We start from the raw sequence: 6877 nt of genomic DNA on the forward strand, positions 1-6877 counted from the left end.
TATCATTTAAGACTCTGGGTTAGGCATGGTGACTCACACCTGTAATCCCAGCACTTTGGGAGGCCAAGGCAGGAGGATCACTTGAGCCCGGGAGTTTGAATCTGGGCAGCATAGGGAGACTTTGTCTCTACTAAAAAAGCAAAATGTTAGCTGAGTGCAGTGGCATGCACCTGTGGTCTCAGCTACTAGGGAGGCTGAGGCAGGAGGATTGCTTGAGCCTGAGAGTTTGAGGCTGCAGTGAGCTGTGATTGTGCCATTGCACTCCAGCCTAGGCAATAGAGTGAGATCCTGTCTCAAAAAAAGAAAGGAAGGCAAGGAAGGAAGGAGAGAAAAAGAGTAAAGGGGAGAGGAGGGAAGGGAAGGGGAAGGGAAAGGGGAAGGGGAAAGGAAGGGTGAGGGGAAGGGGAAGGGGGAAGGGAAGGGGAGGGGAAGGGTAAGTGTAAGGGGAGGGGGAAGGGAAGGGGAGGGGAAGGGGGAGGGAAGGTGGATAAAAGGAAGGAAGGAGGAATCTGATTGCAAGTGGCCGAAAACCCAAGTCCCACTGGGCTCCACGTCTCTCTTGAGGTGAGGGCCAGGCTTCGATGGAGTCTCTCTGTACCTCCTGTGACACAGCACAGCAGCCTGGCACCAGGAGGCCGTTTATAACTTCTAAATTGGGACATCCTAAGATAGGTGAATTACCCAAATGTTTCAAGGGGGTTCAGATATTGGCTGGCAAAAAAGAACAAATATCTACCGTGATCCTTCCTTTCATCCTTTTCTCGCGTTCCCTCACTTTAAAATCCTGTTTTCTGCTTGCAACAGCAATGCATGCCTGCAATACAAAATGTAGATAATACAGAAGTGCATACTGTAGAAAATAAAGGTCCCCTGTTTTCTATGCCCCAGAAATTTCTGTTACTAACATTTTGGTATGCAGTCTTCAAGATTTTTAAACAAATGTATACACTAACCTGTACTGTTATTATATATATATAAATATCTTTATTTCCAAAACTTCACTCATATTAAATGTTTTCCTATATGTAATTTATTTAAGAAGTCTCCTATTGATGGACGTTTGAGTTGTTTCCATTTGGGTGACATAATTACTGTAATGCTGAATGTGATATAGATATAATTCAGTGAGCATCCTTGTATATACTGTTTTTAAAAATCACATCTCTGAAATATCTTCAGAATGGAATCATTAAAATGAAATTGCTGAGCCAAACGGTGATCAGAATTTTGGACGTGATGGATACTGCTAAATTACCCGCAAGAGGCTCAACAAACAAAGGATGAGAGGGCTGCTCCCGTGGTCACCCCATCGCTCCGCATCGTCAGTCTTCTTAGTCCTTACCAATCTGATGGGCAAAAATATTGAATTCCAGCTTGCATTTCTTTATGAATGAAGCTGAACATCTTTTCATTTGTTAATTGTGCTACTGAGAAGTGTCTTGGACACTGTCAGGGCCTGGGTAAAACACCACTAACATTTCCTCTAATGCCAGTTCCAAATCACGGGCTGGTTCCAGGAGGTGGCCCTGCAGGAATCCTCGTCATTTTTCCTGCCCTACACCATGAAGTTCACTGGTCAAGGGTGGCTGATGGTATCTGGTCTGTCCGAACAGACCGAGTTCTACAAGCATAAATTAAATTGCAGCTTAATTCCCCAGAGAGGAGGCAAACATTCCCACTCCTGATTCTTGGCTGATGTCATCTCCGTGGCATCTTGGGCCCCTCTAGGGGCCCTGGAGACACAGATGAGGAAGGAGAGGGGTTTCCGCACAGCCAGCTCCCTGACACAGCCCATCCCCAGCTCACATTCCACCTGCTCAGAGGCTCAGAGGGCACCCAAGCCAGTGTGACATCCCCCCACCCCGCCTAAGCCCCCACCTTGGTCTCTCACCTGTCAGCTGTCTTCCTAGCACTCTCCACTGTCTGTGGTCAACACGTGCACATGGTTGTTCTTCCTTTAATGCTTGTCTCTGGCCTCCTAGAAATCCTCACTGCATCCCCAGATCAGTATCTGGCACACCATCCCTGGTTCTTGACTGACATCTCCGCCAGGAGCTTAGTGAATATTTATTAAGTAAATTATGCTGAATGGGGCATTGTGCAGAGTGCTTCACATACCTGGTCTCTCTTTCTCCCCCCCACCCCACCCTAGTCTTTAGTTGACATATTTTTAAACATTAAGAAAAATGGAAAGAATAAATGGTGATCACGTGAACACCCTCCACCTTGATTCAACAGTTAGCATTTCACACATCGTCTTGTCCTTCTCTCCATCTCTGTGCAAACATTCTCTCTGTTGTTATGGAGCCATCCGAGTGTGAGCTGCCGACCTCACAAAACCTCACCCTTAAATATTTCAGCGTGCATCTGCTAAGAATACACGTGTTTTCCATAAGTACAATGCCATTCTCCTCACACCAAAGAAATGAACAATAACGCCAAGCTAGGTGATATTTTGGAGACCAAATTTAAATTTTTCTAATTTTTTTTCCAACCAGGTTCCCATCAGGGTTCACGCATGACATTTGGCTGTTAGGTCCATTTACTCTTTATAATAACTAAAATCCCTACTTCACAGGTGAGGAAACGGAGATTCAGAGAGGTTGAGGGGCTCGTGCAGGGTTGCATGGCTCCTCAGTGGGAAAGCCAGCATGTCACTGGGCAGCTCTGGCTCCCAAAACACGTCTTTTCTCCCCTTTTGCTGGTTTATGCTCCCCTAGTCCTCCTGGTTCCCCGAACGTTTCATCCCCAGTCTCCCGCTGATTTGAGTCCATGCGGGTCATGGGCTGGGGCAGAGGTATAGATGTTGCTCCCGTTACTAGCAGACTAAGCTTCGCTTTCCAGTTCCTTCAGCCACACCACAGCCCTGACCCCCATCCCTTGTAACTTTCTGAGACATCAGCCATCCATTGGGAGTGACGAGGCAACCTCATTTTAGTGGAGGATCCACCTGCAGCTGGGCGAGGCAGAGGAGAGAGAGCTAGGCAGCTCTAGTGGAGGAACAAAAGGTACCTTTAGGTCAAGAGTGTGGGTAAGGCAGGGACTGAGAAAACATTCCACCTGAATACACGCAAGCTTATCCTGGGAAAATTGGAGAAGAGCCATGCCCCAGCAGGAAAACAGCTCCCTGAGACATCTGCGTGTTGAAACAAAGACCCACCCCTTGAGGTGGAGATTGCAGTGAGCCGAGATCATGCCATTGCACTCCAGCCTGGGCAACAAGAGGGAAACTCCATCTCAAAAAAAAAAAAAAAAAAAAGGAACATGAGGTCAGGAATTCGAGACCAGCCTGACCGACATGGTGACACCCCGTCTCCACTAAAAATACAAAAATTAGCCAGGCGTGGTGGCACGCACCTGTAATCTCAGCTACTCGGGAGGCTGGGGCAGGAGAATCACTTGAACCCGGGAGGCAGAGGTTGAAGTGAGCTGAGATTGTGCCATTGCACTTCAGACTGGGCAACAAGAGCGAAACTCCGTCTCAAAAACAAACAAACGAACAAACAAAAAAACCGGATCATGAGGTCAGGAGTTTGAGACCAGCCTGACCAACATGGTGAAACCCCGTCTCTACTAAAAATACAAAAATTGGCTGGGTGTGGTGGCAGGCGCCTGTAATCTCAGCTACTCAGGAAGCTGAGGCAGGAGAATCGCTTGAACCCGGGAGGTGGAGGTTGCAGTGAGCCGAGATTGCGGCACTGCACTCCAGCCTGGGTGACAGAGTGAGACTCCGTCTCAAAAGAAAAAACAAAGCAAAACAAAACCCTCCCTTTTAGGAGCTCCATCCCCAGAATCCTTTCCTGTCCAGTGCAGCACTTGTGGGATTGTAATGGTGTGGATAGACAGCTGTGACTCAGGGATATGGGGGGCAGACCTAGCTCTCCTCTGGATTAGTGTCCCCAGCATTAGCTGACTTTGTTGAGTCTGGGGCTCAACACTTGGAAAGACCTAGATGGGAGCAGGTAGAAGGACCAGGAGACCTGGGGGAGCAATGGAGTAGGGCTGGGCTTGGATATACGAGACCAGGAAAAGCACTTCCTTGCATCACAGGTGTGTAACAGACTTTTCCTGCCAGGCTGTGTGGGACTCCTGTCACCAGAGACTGAGGGTAGCAAAGGGAGCAGACACAAGTGCCCAGGAGCACCTTGGTGAAGAGGTCCCAGATTTAAGGATAATAGTATCCTCTTCCCCTCTGAACTAAATCAGCTCATTATGAATGAGATTTGCTGGTCCGAGAGTCTTGAGGCCTAGGTATCCCCCAAATCAAACAGGCCTTGCAAAAATCTAATTAAAGGGCCTAGAATACACCACCAGAAAGTCATGACTAAATGTAGAAAATTGTAGTCTAATCAAATATATTAACAGCTATGTGTTCATGTGTGTTTTAAGACAAAGGTGGTAATTACTTCTATAATCAGGAAAAAAAGCCATGAAGCAATCATTTTCAGGGAAAAGTGGGGAGGAGTGGAGAAAAGAGTAGAATGTAAGGTCTCCCAAATACAAGAATTTGGCAAGTCTCTCTAGCACTGCCCAAGATAGAGAGACACAGATATTCTGATTCCCTGAGATGCAGGGGACTCATGCCTGCCCCATGCCATCCACTGCCAGCCTCCTAACACTGAAGCCCTAAACCAATATGGGAGGGAGAGCTGGCCTGGGAAGTATCAGGGGTCCTTCACCACTAATGTGCAGGTGGCTGGGAGTCTCCTCAGTTTCTGTCTTAGTCCATTTTCTGTTGCTATAACAGAATACCTGCCAGGTATTCTGAGGCTGAGTAATTCATAAAGAAAAGAAAAGGCCAGGTGCAGTGGTTCATGCCTATAATCCCAGCAATTTGGGAGGCCAAGGCAGACAGATCACTTGAGGTCAGGAGTTCGAGACCAGCCTGGCCAATACGGTGAAACCCCATCTCTACTAAAAATTCAAAAATTAGCTGGTGTCGTGGCACATGCCTGTAATCCCAGCTACTCAGGGGGCTGAGGCAGGAGAATCACTTGAACCCAGGAGGTAAGAGGTTGCAGTGAGCTGAGATCACACCACTGCACTCAAGCCTGGGCAATAGAATGAGACTCAGTCTCAAAAAGATAAAAAATGAAAAAAAGGAAAAGAAAAAAGAAAAGAAAGTTATTTCTCATAGTTCTAAAGACTGGGAAGTCCAAGGGCACGGCAGCAGCTTCTGATAAGGGCTTTCATGTTGCACCATAACATGGCAGCAAAGGGGAAGGGCAAGTGAGTGTGATAATTTACCCATTTATGCTCTCCAGACAGGCATTGATTTCGCTCAATGATCTAGTCACCTCTTACTAACCTCACTTCCCAACACTGCCACATTGGGGACCAAATTTCCAACACATGAATTCTGGTGAATACACTCAACACACAGCAGCTTCCCTGTGTAACCCCTGAGCATAGGGTCAGTCTGCCCAGGCCCTGGACTCCATTTCCTGCCAGACTCTCCTGAGGTCAGTCTCACCTGAAGCTTGGCCCAGTTGTCTGTCCCAACATGGTTCCTAGCCATTCCCTTCCCTTTTTCGCTCTCATTTAAAGCTGAATCCATTAGCCTGTTGTGAAAAGCTGCCATTTAAAACCGTCTACTCCACCTTGCCCCTTAGACCAGATCCTGCCTGCTTGGTCTAGAGTTTACTATTCTCCTGTAGTCTTAGTGCTACTGCCTCACCACTAGGGTTTCCTCATCTATTGTGATGTCTCCAGTTCCTGTTCTGCCTAATCATGGCTCTTCCTTCCCTTCAGAAAACTCCCTGCAGGTAGAAGGAGAGGCCGTGCTGCAGTATCTCCCTCACCTTATATGAAAGATCTTGTATTTGGATATATGTGTCATTTGGTGACCATCTGCTCTGGCTTTTTTGTTTTGTTTTGTTTTGTTGTTTTTGAAATGGAGTCTCACTCTGTCACACAGGCTGGAGTGCAGTGGTGTGATCTCAGCACACTGCAACCTCCACCTCCTGGGTTCAAGCGATTCTCCTGCCTCAGCCTCCCAAGTAGCTGGGATTACAGGCACGTGACACCATGCCTGGCTAATTTTTGTATTTTTAGTAGAGACGGGGTTTTACCATGTTGGCCAGGCTGGTCTTGAACTCCTGACCTCAAGTGATCTGCCCGCCTTGACCTCTCAAAGTGCTGAGATTACAGGCGTGAGCCACAGCGCCTGGCCTTGTTTTTTTTTTTTGAGACAGAGTCTCGCTGTATCACCCAGGCTGGAGTGCAGTGGTGTGATCTCAGCCCACTGCAACCTCTGCCTCCCAGGTTCAAGTGATTCTCCCACCTCAGCCTCCTGAGTAGCTGGGGTTACAGGTGTGTGCCACCACTTCCAACTAGTTTTTGTGATTTTAGTAGAGAGGGGTTTCACCATGTTGGCCAGGCTGGTCTTGAACTCCTGACCTCAGGTGATCCACCTGCGTCGGCCTCTCAAAGTGTTGGGATTATAGGCGTGAGCCACTGTGCCCAGCCCATGTGCTTAGTTTTTTAAGCAAGAGATTTTTAAAGGAAGTTTTAAAATTTATTTTTAAATTTATGTCTAAGAGACAGGGTCTTGCTCTGTCACTTTGACTAGAGTGCAGTGGTATGATCAGAGCTCAGTGGTGCAATCATAATAACTGCAGCCTTTATCTCCTGAGTTCAAGAAATCCTTTTGCCTCAGTCTCCTGAGTAGCTGGGACTGCAGGGACATAGCACAATGCTTGGCTAATTTTTTAAAAAAAATTTAAGAGACAGGGTCTGGGTCATGTTGCCCAGCCTGCTCTCAAATTCCTGGCCTCCCAACGAACCTCCCACCTTGACCTCCCAAAATGCTGGGATTACAGGTATTGTCCAACCTGCCCAGCCAGCGGAGAGTTTTAAAAGGGAGATCTCCTAGCTC

The 6877-nt window shown here is 47.5% G+C and overlaps 1 long non-coding RNA gene across 1 annotated transcript; it reads right to left on the reverse strand.

Moving 5' to 3' along the window:
• Positions 1-736: 736 nt before the first annotated feature.
• Positions 737-5574, reverse strand: LOC129485076 (uncharacterized). The gene is made up of 3 exons (XR_008658614.1): positions 5474-5574; positions 1892-2055; positions 737-814 (listed from the first exon to the last, which is right to left on the reverse strand). It is a non-coding gene; the product is annotated as an uncharacterized lncRNA (long non-coding RNA).
• Between the last annotated feature and the right edge of the window lie 1303 nt (positions 5575-6877).

Source organism: Symphalangus syndactylus, chromosome 6 (genome assembly GCF_028878055.3).
Source record: "Symphalangus syndactylus isolate Jambi chromosome 6, NHGRI_mSymSyn1-v2.1_pri, whole genome shotgun sequence".
NCBI classification, from domain to species: Eukaryota; Metazoa; Chordata; class Mammalia; order Primates; family Hylobatidae; genus Symphalangus; species Symphalangus syndactylus.